Genomic DNA, 20,139 nt, shown 5'->3' on the forward strand with positions numbered 1-20,139 from the left:
CAATATGACTCATTTGCTAGTGACAGTTCTTCACTTCTCTTCATTTTCCTTTTCAAAAGATTGGTAGGAGGAGAGAAGCAGTGCATAATCTTAAAATGCTTAAATGGTATCCTCATTTGGTTAAGACACAGCATGCTTTGTAAGATCTGAGAGGAGGTGGAATGGTATGAAAATTTATAAATTAAATCATTCCTTTTTTTTTTTAAAGGTTCCATAATGCTAAAAAAGAAGAGATGAATAGTAGTATTGAAGCAGCCTGATGGATCAAAACAATATCCCTTTGATGGCATTGAAGTATTTTTATTTCTTATATTTATGAATTGTCTCATAAACAAAATTATCCAGGCCATATGCAGCTAGAAAATTATTGCAGTCATAGCAAGAAATAAACCCATCTTATATTAAAATACTCCCGCTACCATCAAATCACACAGACTGGTAACATTATATATCCTTGCAAACAGAAAAAATACAACTCATAGAGATACGAGATGATATAGACAGAGACAGTTCGCAGTTCATAATTAGAGATGGGCTATTTGTATTCATATCCATCCCCCCTCCCCCCCCCAGAACTGGCCAGTCCACTCACTGTTCAGTGCACGGCACTTGGCTTCATTGTCATTATACCAACAACTGAAAGAACCCAGCTGGCTCTTCCCCACCTCCCCACACAGCTGGCCACTCTTCAGCTAAGTGGGGAGACTCCCCATCCCATCTCCGTGCCACAGTGGTTGGCTGTGCAATGAGGTGGGGAAAAGTCAGCCAGGTTCCTTCTGTGATTGGCGTAACAACAATGACAACAGAGCCAAGTGCCATGTGCCAAAAGGTCAGTGGACAGGTCACTTCTGGGGGGAGGGAATGGACCTCCATGGTGCCTGTGGTGCCCCAGGAATACGAATAGCCCATCTCTATTCATAATGGTTTGCTCTTCAGTTGTGCAGATGTTCCGCATGCAACCAGCTTCCCTCCACCAGCACCTTCAGCAGGCACCCACTCAGAGGCAGCATCCTGGGCTTCTTGCCCTGCCTCGTGCTTTCAGTGGGTGCCCACTAGAGGAGGTATGGGAGGAAAGCAGGTGCACCTGTGGAACACCTGTGAATCCGAAGAATGAACCATTACAAATTGTCAAACTGATAGTTCGTGGCTGTCTCTAAATATAGATATATATTATCACTGCAGATGGTGATGGCAGCCACGAAATTAAAAGACGCCTGCTTCTTGGGAGGAAAGCGATGACAAACTTCAACAGCATCTTAAAAAGAGACATCACCTTGCTGACATAGATCCACATGGTCAAAGCTATGGTTTTTTCCTGTAGTGATGTATGGAAGTGAGAGCTGGACCATAAAGAAGGCTGACTGCCAAAGAATTGGTGCTTTTGAATTGTGCTGCTGGAAGAGACTTTTGAGAGTCCCTGGGACTGCAACAAACCTATCGATTTTGAAGAAAATCAACCCTGAATGCTCATTGGAAGGACAGATCCTGAAGCTGAGGCTCCAATACTTTGGCCATCTCATGAGAAGAGAACACTCCCTGGAAAAGACCCTGATGTTGGGAAAGTGTGAAGGCAAGAGGAGAAGGGGACGACAAAGGACGAGATGGTTGGACAGTGTCACCGAAGCTACGAACATGAATCTGACCAAACTCCAGAAGGCAGTGGAAGACAGGAGGGCCTGGAGTGCTCTGGTCCATGGTGTCACAAAGGGTTGCACACTACTTAACGACTAAACAACTAGATATAGATATAGATATAGATATTTTGCTCCATACTTATTCTAAAAGCGAAAATGACCAAGTACAGTGGTGCCTTGCATAGCGACGATAATCGGTGCAGCAAAAATAGCTGCAAAGTGCTTTCGTCACTATGTGATTTAAAAAAGCCCATAGGAATGCATTGAAACCCCTTCAATGCGTTCCTATGGGCTTCAGACTCACCTTTAAACGAAAATCCTCCATACGGCAACCATTTTCGCTGCCCGGTAAGCAAGGAATCCATCCCAAAAAACAGCAGGCAGCCATTTTTTTACCCAGAAGCCATTTTGGAACTGCCAATCGCAAAATCTTCATCGCTATGTGATTTCATCGTTAAACGGGGCATCCGTTAAGCGAGGCACCACTGTACTACAATTAAAATATAAATTGAACAGATCAACATGAAATGCAATGTATGATGAGCCAGGTAATCAAGTGTGACCTGGGAGTTTGTGTTACCATGGTTATCCCACTGCAAAAAGTAGAATATTGCAAAAAGTGTGGGAGTTTTCTAGCCCTCGGATGGAGAACAAACTATAATATGATGTAAGAGACTATAGGAGTATGCTGGGGTACTGTATTGGTTTCTCATTTTAACTTATTTATACTCAACATTTCTTGGCTACAGAACATGCCTAATGCTCAGCAAAGGCTGTTATTTCAGACACAGTAATTCCCCCTTTAAATTCCATTAGTTCTAGCTTTCCTCAAAGCTGTGTGACCTGACTTTTCCTCTCCAGAATATGACATTTCAGCTCCAGAGCCTATTCACTCTCTTGCACACTCACCTTTGAAAACGGGCATCACTCTGAACCTTACCTTTTCATCTCTGGCCACTCTTCTGTCCCCAGAAAACCAGGGTTCATCTCACAAGAAGATCTTCTACACGTAACAGAACTTTGTCCTTTTCAGGCTCATCACCCTTCATGCATCGGAGAATAACAGAACTGATAATTAAGAGGGAAAGGCTCGAGCAGTTCCCCTCCTCCAATGATGAATGCACATAAAATGTAATGCCATAATAAAGCCTAGGAGTCTGTGGTTTGGCTGCAGCTACTCTTTTAGAGGGACATGGTGGCACTGCGGGTTAAACCACAGGAGCCTCTGTGCTGCAAGGTCAGAAGACCAGCAGTCGTAAGATCGAATCCACACGACGGAGTGAGCTTCCATCGCTTGTCCCAGCTCCTGCCAACCTAGCAGTTTGAAAGCATGTAAAAATGCGAGTAGATAAATAGGTACCACCTCGGTGGGAAGGTAACGGTGTTCCATGTCTAGTTGCGCTGGCCACATGACCACGGAAACTGTCTTCGGACAAACACTGGTTCTATGGCTTGGAAATGGGGATAAGCACCGTGCCCTAGAGTTGGACATGACTGGACTAAATGTCAAGGGAACCTTTACCTTTTCTCTTTTACAGTGAATTAAATTTTTACATCTATAGAGACAGTTCTTAAACGAAGAATAACTTCATACTCAAGCTGACATACAAGTTTGCATCATGCCCAAGTTCTAGAAAAGTCCACAAAATATCTGCTTGGAACATCTGACTACCTGTGAAGGAACTGCAGGCTACAATATACAGGCAAGCTTCCTTCCTGTTCAAATAACAGCAAGCATTGCAAATGCTATGTTGGTAGAGCTATGAAATGAAAGAAACCGCTCTGCTCTTGGGAACAGACCTGGAGGCAGTGTTTTCCATTCCTGTTCCTTCACCTCTCCTATCCTCAGCACCACCTGTAGGGGCCCAAGCTTGACTCCTTCTTCATCTTCTTGGTGCCTTGGTCCAAGCTATCTCAAGGACTGCATCTCCCATTATGAACCTGCTTGGGTGTTAAGATTAGAGATGGGCACAAATCAGAAAAATTGAGATTTGTTTTGATTTGTGATTCGTCAAGGTCGATGAATCACAAATAAGGGAATTTACAATTTTTACTGACAAACTGATAGATCAATTTTTCAATTCATTTTTTTTTTGCTTTTACAACCCTATAAAATGCCCCCCAAGACCTAGAGACACCAAAATTACAGAAAAGCTTTCTCTAACTCTCCCCCACAAGTCCTGCAAGTTTGGTGTGGTTTGGGTTTTGAAACTTCCAAGAGGGCCTCCCCAAGACATTTAAATCACAGAGAAGCTTTCTCTGACTCTCCTCTACAATCTCTCCAAGTTTGGTGAAGTTTGAGTTTCAGACATCAAAGTTATGTCTCTAGATGTTGGGTTGGGGGCAATCTGTAGCCCAATGAATCAACAAATAAAAAATTGCTAAGAATTCATTAATTCAAATTTGTCATGAGCATTGATCCAGATGAATACAAATCAAGGCATTAGCAATTTTTGGTGAATTTTGCAATTCATTTTTAATTCATGCCCATCTCTAGTTAAGATCACCAGGAGAGGCCTCTCTCTTAGTCCAAACACCTTCACAGGTGTGTTTGGTGGGAACATGGGAGAAGGCCTTCTCTGTTGCTGCCCTCAGACTTTGGAACTCCCTCCCACTGGAGGCCCATCTTTCCTATCCTTCTGCAAGCAGGCAAAGACCTTTCTGTTCAGGCAAGGTTTCCCTCGGTGACTGGCTGCATGGATGGGATTTTTAATGGATTGTTACGCCTTACTGCTTTGAATGTATTTCTAGTATTGCTTTTGCTTACCATTTGCTTATGGTTACCATTTTTCAGAGTAGTATTTATTTGATCCTTTTTTAGTATTTGTATACTTATTGTTTTTACTTTTAAATATTGTATTTTAATGATGCAAGCCCTTTGTATACTCATCGATTTAAGCTTTCAATATTGTAAACCGCACTGAAACCTTTTTAAGGAGAAAGGCAGAGTAAATATATTTTAAATAAATAAAATAATTAAATAATTGCAGCAAGATGCTGGATTCCAAATGATGAGAGGGTTTCTGATGCTGAACATCCCACCCTTTTGAGACACGAAAGAAAATATAAGATGGTTCTGATTCAGATTGCTTCCCTCTCAAGCAAAAACAAACAAAAAAAGTTTCTGTATAGTCCAGGTTTTGATCAATTTTATATTGATTGATTGTTGTTTTGAAATCACATCATATGCATGACTCAGATGGTCTATAAACAAATGGATGCATCTTGTTCTCCTAATTTTTTCTTTCCTATTAAAATTGGCTTCCTCCACTGATGAATCAATTAAATCTTTTCACTTGCTAACATCCAAAAATGACCTTTGTAACAAAAGCAGAATCCAACTACTTCAGAGAAGAGAGCTTCTTCTCAAGAAGACTCTTTTGTTTGTGCCAAGAATTGACTTTGCCCAGATCATGTCATCACTGTAGCTGCAGAGTCCAAAAAACTAGTGTAAAATGTGGGCACTTTCCTTTCCTCTCTTTTTTGGAAGGAAAAGAGATGTTCCACCTTGCAGACTGGCTAGACACTACAGTATGGGAAGATATAGCACCGTGACACACCCTAGCCCCACTGCCATTGCTTCTACATTTTAGGAGCAAGAGCAGCAGCACCACCTGTGGCAACAGGCAATGAACTTTGATGTCAACAACAAGTGTTGTAGCTTCCCAGTGGGGTGGGGAGGTGGTGTGGCTTCTCATCCCAGGGAATTCAAGGTTTTGGTCTCCCATATTGGAAGGACCAGTTTCCAAACAGACTTGATTCATAGTATTTCTTTTTTCTGGAAGTCATACACAGATATGTGAACTAGTTGACATTTACTCAACTGACTTGTGGGGATCCATTTGCCCTGAAACTCAGCCAAACATTTTTTAAAAAGGCATCAGGAATTACGCAAAAACCTTATATAGCCTTCTCTAGCTAGCAAATGCTTTACACCACATGTGTCACACTGCAAAGCTATATATTTTTGAGCAATGAATATTTTATACCAGCTTAATTGCATTAAACCTTTATGAGAATTGCAGCCTGAAACAATTTGCAATGATTTAGCTTGAGGCAAGATGAAATGACAGTCTCAAAACGTCTTTTTAAAATGAGTTTGAAAATGGAAATGATGAAAATAGAACTGAAATTAACTTCATGGTAATGAAAACTGACCACTGATTTTGTCCAGTCTTGGGGTCAGCAATTTATATGAACCACCATGGACATATATACATACACACACAAGCACACACACATCTCAAGGAGAGAATCAGAAGTCTTCAAATTTTTAATTGTTTTTGTTGTTGTTTTGTTTGAGATGAAACTCAATTCAGAAGCTCAAGACAGAAAGCTCAATTCTATCTTAATTTTCTGTCTCCTTTCACAAGTCCCTTGGCTCAAAAGGTTGCCCAGAGGGATAGATTAGCAAGCATAGGTTGTCCATGTTTGGAACCAGCACAGCAAGCATCTCACCACACTTGGAATAAGGCCCCCCTATGTTCATATCAGAAACTGTATCTTCTAGGAAAGGTCAAGTAAACTATGGCAAAAGATGCTTGAAACCACCATCTGGCTCTTCGGTGAAATGAAAAAAGGAATGTCCTCATGAACCTTCCGATAACAAAGATCATAGGCCAATGTATCTCAGTTTAGATGACCACATGAAGACCCTGGGTTGTTTTGCGGCCAGTGTCCACATTCTCTCATAGCCATCTTACTCTGAGACTGCCCTCCTGCTGGTCCCCAGCTCTCCTTTTGTGGTCTGTCACTAGCACTGTTCAAAGGGCTGCATGGCAGTAGAGGGAAAGGGACAAGATCAATCATCGATACCAGAAACCACATATAAGAAGGAGGAAGGAAGAGAAGAGGAGGTAAGTGCACATGCAAACCACAAAATCAGTTGTTGCAGCAGTGACTGCAGATAACTGAAACTGCAGATACCAACTCTGCTCATCCAGGCACGGGGAACTATTGTACTACTCTAAAGATCTCTTATTTTTGGCTGTACTGTTTGATGAGTCATTATTCAGCGTATTAAAAAGATACCAGGTTGTTTGTTCCCACCCTAGCCCTTTTAAGCTAAATTCACACCCAGTAAGTTGTGTTCCTGAAGGACATTTATTTATTTATTTATTTATTTATTTATTTATTTATTTATTTATTTAATTTCTATGCCGCCCAATCTACCCAGAGGTCTCTGGGTGGCTCACAACAATTAAAGTTCAATATAATAAAAGATAAAATGATTAAAATACAATTAAAATTGCCATCATCAGGACCCACAGTTAATGTTATTTCAATTAAAAGCCTTCTGGAACAGGAAGGTTTTGACCTATTTATTTATATTCCCCAAACACTGAGAAAACAGGAAACAAAACACATTTGCCTGAGTAAGCGTCATATCACAGTACACTCAAGAGTGACATGGAGAATGAACAGTACTGGGTAAATCTGTGTAGTTGGCTGCATTTGAATGTTAGGACATAAACAATAATTACAGAAGAACTGGCCAGCTTTAATGCTGGCAATGAAGAAATTGAAATAGTTAAAGATTTTGTTTACCTTTATTCAACTATCAATCTAAATGGAGACTACAACCAAAAAAATTAAAAGACTGAGACTCGGAAAGGTAATAATGGAGGAAGTAGAAAATACCATCAAGTTGCAGAATGTGTTATTAGAGACCAGGACCAAGATCATCCACACTCTTATATTTCTGATTAGCATGTCAGGATGTGAAAGCTGGACAGTAAAGAAAGCTGACTAGGGAAAAAATGGTTTGTCTGAAAGGTGGTGGTAGAGGAGAGCTTTCTGGATACCCTGAACTGCCAGAAAGACAAATAAGTGGGTCCTAGATCAAATCAAGCCTGAACCATCTTTGGAGGCAAAAATGTTGAAAGTGAGGCTGTCCTACTCATGAGGAGGCAGGATTCTCTGGAGAAGATAATAATTCTGGGAAAGATATAAGGCAGCAGGAAAAAAGGAAAATCAAATACTGTACAAGATACACTAACTCCCTATAGGAACCAACCAGCTTGAGTTTACAATTGCTGAGCAGGGCTGTTGAGGACAGGATATTTTGGAGAATGGTCATTCATAACAACAATAATAACAAATCCGTGCTACATACTGTTCAGCTGTAACATAAAAGATTGTCAGAGTCCAAAACTGGAATTTAATTTTTCAATGGCCACATATTGTGTCAACACGGGAACTAAAAATCTAAGTTTCTTCTTCAATCTATTTAGGTTTTTAAGCTTATAGTCCTTGATTACTTTGGTAAACACCAGCTAGAGAAGTGAGGGCTCCCCCTAAACCTTGGAGGTGGTGGTGCACCACTTTGGAAAAACACAATATTTTATTTAGCTTTGATAGCTCTGGTGAACACATGCCAGCATGTGACTCTATGATATTGCTACAATATGTGAGCTTACAAAAATCTCGTATTTTGTCTTCTTATTTTATTTTCCTATGAGTCCATCATTTCTTGTTAAATGGCCCTTTAGGAAATATCTGTCAGGTAAAACCTAAAGCACAAAACAGCTGTCTTGAATAAGAAGTGTTACAAAGGTCTGACACAGCATGAGCACATTTCTATCCATGAAAGCTTTCCTTAAAATGCAGTGGGTTTACAATTCAGAAATAGAAGGTCTTTATTTGAGGCCTTTCAGTCTGCATCATATTCACTGTAATTAAAAGAAATAGGATGCTTTAACAATATTTATACCGCACAACGTCACAACAGTGTTCAGAATGAATTACCTTTCTAAAAGTCAGGGAAGAAGAAAAACATACTTCTGTTTTCTTTTGTGTTAAGTAATCAACATAGAGGAATGCTTTAGAAATTATTTCTGAGCACACAAAATGCTTAACCGTTTTTCTCCCCTTCACACTGTCATTTTGTTCTTCCAATTATTCCTGTTTTGATTTATAGCTACTTTGGTTCTCAATTTGCCAGGTTATTCTGATTTTTAAAAACCCAAATTCTCCATCCTCCATCTTCAGTTTCCCCATCCTCAGCAGAGGTTTGAAAATAAAAAAACCACTGCAATAAGTCAAGAATTTATTTCAATTTGTGTTTTTGAGTCTCATTTTTAATGTGGCTTCTTACTGTATTTTCTGTTTGTTTTTTGCCATTAGGATGCATCCAATGGCAACTGTAATGGGGTTTCCAAGCTGTGTAAGATACTTAAGAAGTGGTTTTATTATTGCCACCACCCTCACAGTGAGTTTCTATGGTTGACAGGGATTTGAACCCATGTCTCCTGAGTCCTAGTCTATCACTGTATCCACTACACCACAGTGGCACCCTCACTGTATTCTTAGCTATGCCCAGTGTCATTATTTTAAAAACAGAGATGCAGCACGAATATACCTTTCAAAATCCTCATATATTTAGTTTTATTTTCTCATAATTACATATAATGATCCCTTTGTTCATCCTGAGATGCTGTATTGTTCAATAATCTTTTAAGAATATTTCCAGTTCAAAAATGATCGCAAATTCTGATTCTAACTGCTGGAGGCATTCAAGAGAAGATTGGACAGCCCTCTGCCAGATCGGCTTTGATTTTAATTCCTGCATTGAACAGGGGGTTGGACTTGATAGTCTCCTGGGCCCCTTCCACCTCAATTGTTCTATGACTCTACTATTTTATGATTCCAAACTTCTTCTAGGCCCTCTCAAGAAATCAGTGAAAAACAGGATAGCTGGGACCAGGTGTGATCTAATTAGCTTGCGCACAGTGGCAACTTCATTTTCACCTAATACATCCTTTTATGTTGGCTGTGTCATGATGCACGAATGGTTTCAAAAGAAAGAAGGCACCGTTCAAAAAAAAAAAAGGAAAGTGCACTCTCATTTGTTTCACAAAAGGTTATAAGTGAGGAACAAAAGAGCACAGAGATCTTGTGACAGGCTTTCCAATCAGTCTTTAAAATTCTGAAGAGACACAGGGCAGAGGAACACATTAGGGACATAAATATAAACCCAATTTCTATGCAGAAACTGTATCTAAATTATATTTCCAGGACAACCTGGCAGCAATTATAGGGATACAATTATTTTGAGAGAAGTACCAGGTATGTCATTAGGCAGCATTTCATTCTCTTGTACAGAGAAAAGGTCAATGGTGACAGATAGACTTTGAACTGAAGCATCTTTCCCCTTCTTCCTTGCCCAATCTTAGAACCAAAATTAATGCAAGTTCCTATGAAGGGGTGGAGCCCAGCAAGATGAGGAGGAAATGTTCATAGTTGGCAGATAGGTTAGCATGATTTAAGACACAGGTGAGAAATAGATGGCTCCACCAAAAACTACACTGGAACTAATGCTACTGACAGAGGTTGAAGCATTTCTACAGTAACCCAAGGACTCACTGCTTTCTGGAAGTTTCTAGATCCTTGTAGAAACAAAAGGGTTCTGGATCAGGAAAGAAGGGTGTTTGCGCTTCATCTCACAGCCTGGCTTATCTTAGTCTGTGTGGCATCTTCATTCCAGGACTATTGTGAGAGAAAAACTCAGGATTTTGCAACAGCTGGTAAAAGTCTCTCTTTCTCTGTCTTTCTTTCGCACACACATATCTCTTCGTTTACTAAATGGCCCCCTGAAATGCCTAGAAGGCATTTTCAAAATACAGTTGACAAGTAATACACTATCACCTTGAGTACGAGCAGGCAGATGCAGTCAAGGTTGTCTTTCTGTACCTAGGTTTGCCTTAGTGTTTCCATATGTTGCTAGAACTTGCCTGTAGTTTTAGCAGCTAGCTATGATAATCTATGATAAGAGACCTCTGTGCTCTATTTATATGCATGTATGTTATGTGCCCAACACCACATGGGCTGCCTTTTCTCCTGGGACACACGGTAAGATATCAAAATCCAAACCTTTGGCTCTGCAACCTGATACCTAACTTAGGGGGCAATCAGATGTTGGAGAAAACGTCTGATTTTGAATTGGGTTAAGTATAGTTGAAATCAATTTTAATAATTCTGACTACATGGTGCACAGGAAAGCACAGATTTTTTGCCCTGGAAAAGTGTTTTTTTTGGGGGGGGGGTTGGAAAACAGAGCATTTTACTCAGGCGTGCGAGGGTCGTTTCTTTTAAATCGCTTGTGAAATCAATTTACTTTGATTTGTTTCAGCATATGTAAATGCTCCTGTCAGCATAAATGGTCTCTGCGGAGTTTGTCAAGTAATGGGTGCCAGGATCACAGGAATCAGAAGAATAGGAGTATAGCTTAGGTTTTAAAAAATCTGAAAAGAAAGCCAGCAGAGAGAGAGAGAGAAGTTGGTGAGGGGAAAGAGCTGCTTCCTTTGCAAGCCTAGAAAGCTGTAGATCTTGTCAATTTCTCTGGTCAGTTTCTCTTACTCACTGGTGTGCCTTCCCTCTGGCCAGCCTTGGCTGCCTGTTGGTTGCTCCATGTCCTTCCCAACCCCGCCCTCTTTGTGTCTGTGTCTGCATTTGCGTATGCGTGTGCAGCATGGAGATTATATATCTCCATCATGGCTTGTAACCTGTGATGGACTTTTCCTCCAGAAATCTGTCCAATCCCCTTTTAAAGGCATCTAGGCCAGATGCCATCACCACACCATGTGGCAAGGAGTTCCACAGACTAACAACATGCTACGTCAAGAAATATTTTCTTTTGTCTCTTCTCACTCTCCCAACACTCAATTTTAGTAGATGTCCCCTGGTTCTGGTATTGTGTGAGAGGGAAAAGAGCTTCCCTCTATCCACTTTATCAATCCCCTGCATAATTTTATATGTCTCAATCATGTCCTCCCTCAGGTGACTTTTCTCTAAAGAGCCCCAAACGCTTTGCCTTTCCTCATAAGGGAGCTGCGCCAGCCCAGCAATCATCTTGGTTGCTCTCTTCTGCACCATTTCTAGTTCCACTGTCTTTTTTGAGGTCCGGCAACCAGAACTGTACGTAATACTCCAGGTGCAACCTTACCAGTGTTTTCTACAACGGCATTATAATGTTAGCTGTTTTATTTTCAATCCCCTTTTTAATGATACCTAGCATGGAATTGGCCTTCTTCACTGCCGCTACACACTGGGTTGACAACCTTCATCAAGCTGTCCACCAGTACACCAAGATCTCTTTCCTGATCTATCATGGACAGCTCAGGCCCATCAGCTGATAAATAAAGTTTAGATTTTTTTTTTTTTTTTTTTTGCCCAAATGTGCATAACTTTACATTTTCATTTGCCATTTTACCACCCATTCTCCCAGTTTGGAGAGATCCTTCTGGTCTTCATCACCTGGAAAAGTTTCATGTCATCTGCAAACTTGGCCACCTCTGCTTATCCCTGTCTCCAGGTCATTTATGAAGAGGTCGAAAAGCACTGGTCCCAGGACAGATCCCTGGGGCAAACTGCTTTTTATCTCTCTCCATTGCGAAAATTGCCCATTGACACCTACTCTCTGTTTCCTGGTTCTCAACCAATTCTCAATCCATAAGAGGACCTGCCCTCTTATCCCCTGTATGTGGAGTTTTCTCAGCAGCCTTTGGTGAGGGACCATGTCTAACAGCTTCTGAAAATCCAGATAAACAATATCCACTGATTCGCCGGCATCCACATGCCTGTTGACCTTTTCAAAGAATTCTAAAAGGTTTGTGATGCATGGTTTACTCTTACAGAAGCCATGCTGATTTTCCCTTGTCAAGGCTTGTTGTTCTATGTATTTTAATATTTTATCTTGGATGAGTCTTCCCACCATCTTCCCTGGGACAGATGTTAGGCTAACTGGCCTGTAATTTCCCAGGTCCCCCCTTCTTCTCTTTTTAAAGATTTGGTGTGACATGTGTTAGCTGCCTAGAGTGATCTTATAGACCAGATGGGCAGGGTACAAATCAAATCAAATCAATCAATCAATCAATCAATAATGCTCTAGTCCTCTGGCACTGTGACTGTTTTAAGGGATAAGTTGTATATTTTGATAGGGACGTGGTGGCTCTATGGGTTAAACCACAGCAAGGTCAGAAGACCAGCAGTCATAGGATTGAACCCAAGCTCCTGTCGCTTCTCCCAGCTCCTGCCAACCTAGCAGTTCGAAAGCATGTAAAAATGCGAGTAGATAAATAGGTACCACCTTGGTGGGAAGGTAACGGCATTCCATGTCTAGTCGTGCTGGCCACGTGACCATGGCAACTGTCTTCAGACAAACACTGGCTCTATGGCTTGGAAATGGGGATGAGCACTGTGCCCTAGAGTTGGACATGACTGGTAAAGGGGAACCTTTACCCATGTATTTTAGTTAAAAGATCAGCAACTTCATTCCTTATTTCCTTAATAACCTTTGGGTGGATGCCATCTGGACCTGGTGACTTATTGACCTTCAATTTATCGATCAGGTCTAAAATATGCTCTCTTTTAACCTGTATCTGATTTAATTCATTAGTCATGAGGGGCCATTCGGGCAGCAGAATTTGCCCAAGGTCTTCTATCATGAAGACAGAAGCGAAGAACTCATTTAATTTATCTGCAATCTCCAAGCCCCCTTTTATCTCCTCTATACCTCTCTCACCATCCAGAGGGCCAGCTGGCTTCTAACTCATTTAAAGAAACTTTTATTATTCCCCTTTATATTGTTGGCCATCCATATCATCTTCTTACATTTCTTTTGCCAGAGTTTGTGTTCCTTTTTATTTTCCTCATTTGGGAAGGATTTCCATTTATGGAAGTACCCCTCCTTGCCCTTTAAAGCCTCTGTAATTATTCTCGTTAACCATGCCAGCACCCTCTTGGACTTAACTGAGCCCTTCTTTCTTTGTGGTATACACTTCTGCTGGGCCTCGTTTACTGTTGTTTTAAACAGACTCCATGCACTCTGGAGAGATTGAATTATTATTTTTTTACCTTCCCTTTCAACTTATTTCTAACTAGTTTCCTCATCTGAGGGAAGTCCGCTCTTCAGAAATTAAGGGTGTTTGTGTTAGGTTTGCTTGACACACTCCCCCCAGCATGCACGGCGAAAGAGATTGCAGCATTGCAAGAGATTGCTATTCCCTAGCAGCTCAGTGACATTCAGATCCCTAACCTTGCAATTTGATCTGTTCTTTTCTATTTGCAATATTGATTTAGCACTATACCAGTTTGAAAGAAACAAAAAAACCCAAATATTAAAAAATAACACAGCAGCAAGTATCTGTGAGAGGCAGAGAGTGTGAAGATAAGCAGGTACAGGATAAAACTTCAAATGCAACAATTATAAAAACTGTCAATTGATATGCAACACAGTTTGAAAACAGATTAAAGTTTTTTTCCCAAGCGGAAGCACAAATTGACTCCCAAACCACAAAATTACCACATGACCTTAAACCGATTTTTTAAAAAATCCACTCCAGATCCCAATTCATTTTCACAGTGTAACCTTACTCAGCTATTCTTGAAACAAAACCCCTTCACTGTTTGGGACCACAGTATTTGTTGGAGCGCCTTTTCCCAAGGTTGTTTATCCACTCCACCAGATTATCCCAAGCAGCGCTCCTCTGGGTGCCCACTCCAAAGGAGACCAGGAAATCAGCTGTGAGGAGCCAGGCATTCTTTGCTATGGTACCAACACTTTGGAATCAATTTCCAGTGGAGCTGTGCTTAGCTCCCTTCCTCCTAACATTCAGAAGGCTTCTGAAGACGTTGCATTCCAAGACAAATCGGCCTGATTTTTATGCCTCATGCACTGTCCCATATTTGGAATTAGGCCTCTTGTTGCATCTGATTTTATACATTGATTGGTTTTATTGTAATTTCATTGCTGCTATGTTTTATTATTTTGCTGTAAATCACCCAGAATAGAGCTTTGCACTAATGGGGCAGTATACAAATCTAATCAATCAATCAATCCAACTGTGTATAATTTTAAGGCTATTTTAAGCCTGGATGCAATGAGTAGCTAGTGGAACAAGTGAGGGGAGACTTACCCTCTTAATTTGGAGAGCATCCCCTTGGCACTAGTGATTAGTGAAGTACTAATAGAGAAGTTCAGGTCATACCTGCCTGACCTATATCTCTTAAAAGTGAGGAACCTCCCAGAAAAAAAAAAGGAAATGGTAACCCTCATTCCAGCACTGACATGGCTGAATGCACCCAGATTTTTAAGAGTTAAGCCTTCAAAGTCATGGTCTTTGGTGGACGGATCAATCTGCTTCATTTTCTCCCACATACAAATTAAGTTCTGTCAGGATTTTTCATCCCTAATATGAGAAAAAATGGGTGGTTTCAGAAAATTAGCATAAAACATGAACTGAAATAAATTTCTCCCTTATCCCTAGCAGCGCCTGAAGAAAATGCTATTTTCGATAACCCTGGCTGTATGTTTGTCAGAACAGATGCGAGATTTAAATAGGTAATCTGAGGCATGCACAAACCATGCACCCCCCTCACACAATCTCTAACCAGCCCTGCTTTGAGCAAGGTTGGGGATTGAAGGGAGTAAGGCTGGAGTAAGGAAAGCCCTATGCTTTTACCCACTTACAGCCTGTATCCATTTTGGCAAACAAGTGAATAGGGCTATGATCTCCTGATTATGGAATATCATTTCCAGGCTTGCTTATTTTATTAAGATGGCCAGCTCCCCTTCATCACTCAGTCATAGGCCTTGTTTTCACACAAATGAAGAGTATCAAACTAGATGACCTGCTTAGCATGTATTTTAAAGAGGTACTCCCTCAAGTGACAGTACTTTCTCTTAGCATCCCTGCCTTGCACTTAGCATGCTATGTTTTGGGATTAATCACTGGAAGGTAACCATGAGCTGAATTTACAAGTCTAATTGCTGAGGCCCACTACTCTGAGGAAAGCAAACTACTGAAGGAAAAATTAATCAGAGGGAATACACATTCCTATACTGTAGTGCCCAGTTTGACCCTGAGATCTTAAATTCAAATTAGGACTTCAGATCAAAGCCCAGATGATAGAACGCTCTTGTAAACATAATGTGTTATGTATGAAACAGAGTTGACTGAAGACAATTTGCTTCTGGAAGCAAGGAATAATTTGATGTTCCATTCCATGTACAAAACCTAACTGGACAGGCAGATGAAATTTTCTTCAGCAGATGTTGGTAGTCCAGCATCACTACGTCTGATGCCAGCATTTATTTATTTATTTGCTGTACTTCTCTACCACTTTCCTCCCAGCAGTGTTCTCTTAGGGGGCAAAGAGCAGGCTTTAAGATGCACAGCTTATTCCTCCAACACCTTGTTGATGAATCTGCCAGTTGAACTGCTGGCTCCCTTTGCCTAACAGTAGGGCTGGCCCTGATACATAAAACCTATGGGTTGTAGCCTACAGCTCTTCCTGATATGCCTCCCCCCAATGCAGGATTCTATTCAATAGGAGAATATTTTGTCACATCAGCCTTCTGTGCCCTGAAATGCAGTACAGCAATCCAAACAAAGGTTAAACACTTAATGCTCCCCCCACCAAAAAAAACCTCCATCTACATTACACAATCTCGAGGCTACCTCTCAATTAAATTCTATATCCAAGTACTAATAGGTTCAGTGCCAACACTGGATCCTATTTTATGAAGGGAGCTATTGCATTTTTCTCTCTCTCCAAATTATTAAACTTTCTTTTTTTATAGCAACTACTATAACAATGCCAAGAGTTTTATTTTAGCCTAAAAGAGCACAGGAATTTCTCCAGATATTTCTTATAGCTGGAATAAACTATTCTGAATAGGCAGTGGCAGTAAAATATTGCGTTTCCTGCATATTCAGGAATCAAGAAGTCCAAGAAATGGTCTTAACAACTTGACATTTATTTTCACTTGAGTTTGAAATATTTTATTTCAGTAATACATGAATTGTGTTAGAATGTTTTATGGCAAATAAATATAATCCCTATTTAATATTTCAAAACATTAGATGAGAGAATAACCACATACAAACACCTGCATTTATATCCATTTTTTTGCCTTGCTAGTTATAACTCCTTAACACAATTATCACCTAAAATGTTTTGTCAAGGCCTGGACTAAGAGGAATGAGTTGCAGTGTCAGCTCCGCTGCCTCACTGGGTTTAATAGTAGGACTGACCCTGGCTCTACTGACTATGGGTCTGTCTATGCAAGCTCCTTTGAAACAAGCTGGAACAGGCTAAATAGGGTAGCCAAGGTCATGTAGAGGTCTGGTGTGCCATTTGGTGTGATTCTAGTTTATCCAAATGGCACACACACCCCAGTGATTCTATTTGTTCTGGCACCTTTAAGAAGGCAAACAATTTTTTTAAAAAAAACTTGACCCTTGCTCTCTCCACCTTCCAGGAGGAAGATTTCAATTTTTAAAAATCTGCTCCAGGTGATGCTGCATCAGTTTTGCTTCCCCCCTCTTCTCTGTGAAGGAGCGGGGGGGGGGGGGTCTTTAATTTCCCTATTTAATTTCCCATTTACTCCATATCATTACATTGTTATCTGTTTAGTCCATTAAAGATATAGGAATATCAAAACCACCTCATAAATTAAAGCGGGAATCTTGTTCTGGTTTAATGCCTGGGATCACACATGCTGGAAATGAACCAAAGTAGAGCAATCCTACCAACAACAACAAAAAGCAGTTGCCTCTGATAGAAAGGTGTGAATAGGAACACTCTGGGGATGGGCTTGTTTCCTCCAGTAATTGCATTGTGTGATCATTTGAAAAGGAAGTGTACTAGTGGACCAAACAGTGGGACAATTGCCCATCTTATCTCACCTTATGATTGTACCAGCTATGATTCCGCTCCTACCAGAATTCTCACTTAAAAAGGGCTTTCTTCAAGTAATCAAATGGATTAACATTGCTAGGAGAAAGGTACAAACTACATGGTTGAGGTGATCACCCCCTCCTTTCTCTATTCATCTGTGCTGCCTATGTCAAAAGATAACTCTGCATGAGTAATCAGTCTGGTTATTTAAATGGTTGACACTGTAAGAGTAAAAGAACTTTCACATTATCAAAATACTAGAACACCCATCATAATCTCTTTGGAATCACTATACTTCTGCCACTCTTTAGATATCTACTCAAACTTAGTATTCAGTCTAGTACACAAGCTATTTGTTAAATAGCACAGTAAATTGATCATAAAACAAGATAACATAAGAAGAGATAAAGATTGATGCCTACTAGGTGGGTATTGATATAACACACATATATGGATAGTACCTTTCAAATACTTATCTTAGTCAAACACGGCAGTGCTCAATCCATAGGCACGAAGCTTCAAATTACTTAAACTCCCTGAATTCAAAAAACAGTGATTGGATTTTGGATTTGATTAAAGAGGGTAAGAAACTGATGACTGAATCCTGGAATATTATATTTCGAAATAATATACAGACAAAAATGACCCTGCTGAAATTGAAGACTGGAAATGTTACTGGTATTGACTGGAGATTCATTGAGCTCTGATCTAATGAGTAATTTTCCAAGCTCTATATGAAGATCAGCAATGAGAGAGCTATGAATATTTCCTAACACTGATTATTTCCAAGTTGTCGTTGTTGTTGTTGTTGTCGTCATTATTATTATTATTATTATTATTATTATTATTATTATTATTATTATTATTATTATTATTATTATTATTATTATTATTATTATTATTATTATTATTATTATTATTATTATTATTATTATTATTTATACCCCACCTAACTGGGCAACTTGTCCACTCTAGGCGGCTTACAATATAGGATAAAACAATAAAACACAGAAAAGTACATAACTGTTCAATCATTACAATTATAATAAAATGGAGGGATAATAAAACAAGTGAAAATAAGAAAAGAGATCAGGTATTGACTGGAGGGAAGGCCTGGATGTACAACCATGTTTTTAATTGGGTTTTAAAGATTCCCAGCGTAGGGGCCGCGTGAATCTCTGGAGGAAGGTTGTTCATCACTCAAAAGGCCTTGTCCTCAATATTCACCCAACTCGCTGTTCTTTGGAAACTCTGTTTTCTGGTCCTCAGACAAAACAAGAGAAGACACTAATCTAAAAGCAGTGCTTACTCAAGAGGCAAGAGATTTCTGATTGTAAGCAGAAGCATGACTGATCCTTGGAATGTAGACACTGTCTTCCACCACTGGCCTGTCTTCTGAGATGCACATAACAAAAGTGATTTCCCAGGAATATATTGTAAGGCCAGGGAGTATGGACTTCCCTAAACATCTGTTTTAACCCCTAGATGCTAAGCTTTTAAGATCCAAAACCACAACCCACGAAACAAAGCAATGTTCTTATTTAAATGGACTGTGATTGTTCTTCTTACGCCATTCAGTTGTTAATTAATTACATGCTGTCAAGTTGCCTCTGTTTTATGGTGATGATTTGCAAGGTTTTCTATGTATACAGTACTCAGAATGATTTGCCATTCCCTTCTTCTGGGATTGCCCTGAGACTGTATCCATTCTCCAAGGCCACACAGGCCATCTGTTTTCCTTGGGAGATACAGTGAAGAATTGAACTCCCAGTATCTGACTCCACAGCCAGATACCTAACTCATTGAGTTATCCAGTTAACTCTTACAATAGTTGGTTGTTAATCTCTGTGCCTTCTGTATCTACATTCTATAGAAATACTTCCCAAATAAAGCTCTACATATTTCTCAGCTTGTCATTAGCATCAGCTTTTGAGTTACATTTTGGATAGCATGGTGTTGTCTGACTTGATAAATCATTGGTTTCGGTATCTGGCTCCAGAGCCAGAGTGTGGAAATTTGATTCCCTAATCTGTCTCCTAAGAGAAAAGCCAGCTTGTGGGCAAGCAGCACAATCCAGGGCAGCTCCAGAAAAAGGAAATGGCAGACCACTGCTGAGTATTCTGTACCTAGAAAATCCTGGAAAGTTTCATCATAAGGCAAAATTGACTTGATGTCATGTAGTTATTATTAGCCTGATATTTTCTGGACACATATGGACCTAAACTTGTTCTTCCAAGCAAGAGCTTATCTTGCTGCTTCATGAATGAAACATGTTTATATGTATGGATTTACAAGGGAGGCAACACTTCCCCACTACCTTGAAAGAGTCTTCGGTTCAGGGTCACTGCAATGGTACCATTAGAGGACTAGCTGACTGGATTATAGCCATCAGGTTCTTGTCATCCCTAAGACTGATGCCCCAGAATTTTTATTACCATAAACTGCCCTTTCTAATGAGTTATATCCTGTTTCAGCAACAAAGCTGAAAACACTAGGGATGCTGCTTGATTGAAGTTGGAATTTCATTGACATTTCACAAGATCATACCAACTCAGCTAATTAGTGCCAGTGGCTTCATAATATGAATTTGGAGGTTGAGATCTCACTGCAGCTTCCACCCTCTCCGTTCCACAGTTCCTTGATAATACTGCAGTGGCAAAGCAAATAAAAATCAACCACCCCCCTCCTGCAGGCAAACAGCCCTCAATTCAACCCCCCCCCCAGATGCCCTGCATGCTAAAACCAGCACACACCATCTTCATTGGAATTTCTTTTCTACAAAGCAAGTACTCCCCCTTTGCACATAACAATGCAGTGCATGCCA

This window comes from Pogona vitticeps, chromosome 5 (assembly GCF_051106095.1).
Source record: "Pogona vitticeps strain Pit_001003342236 chromosome 5, PviZW2.1, whole genome shotgun sequence".
NCBI classification, from domain to species: domain Eukaryota; kingdom Metazoa; phylum Chordata; class Lepidosauria; order Squamata; family Agamidae; genus Pogona; species Pogona vitticeps.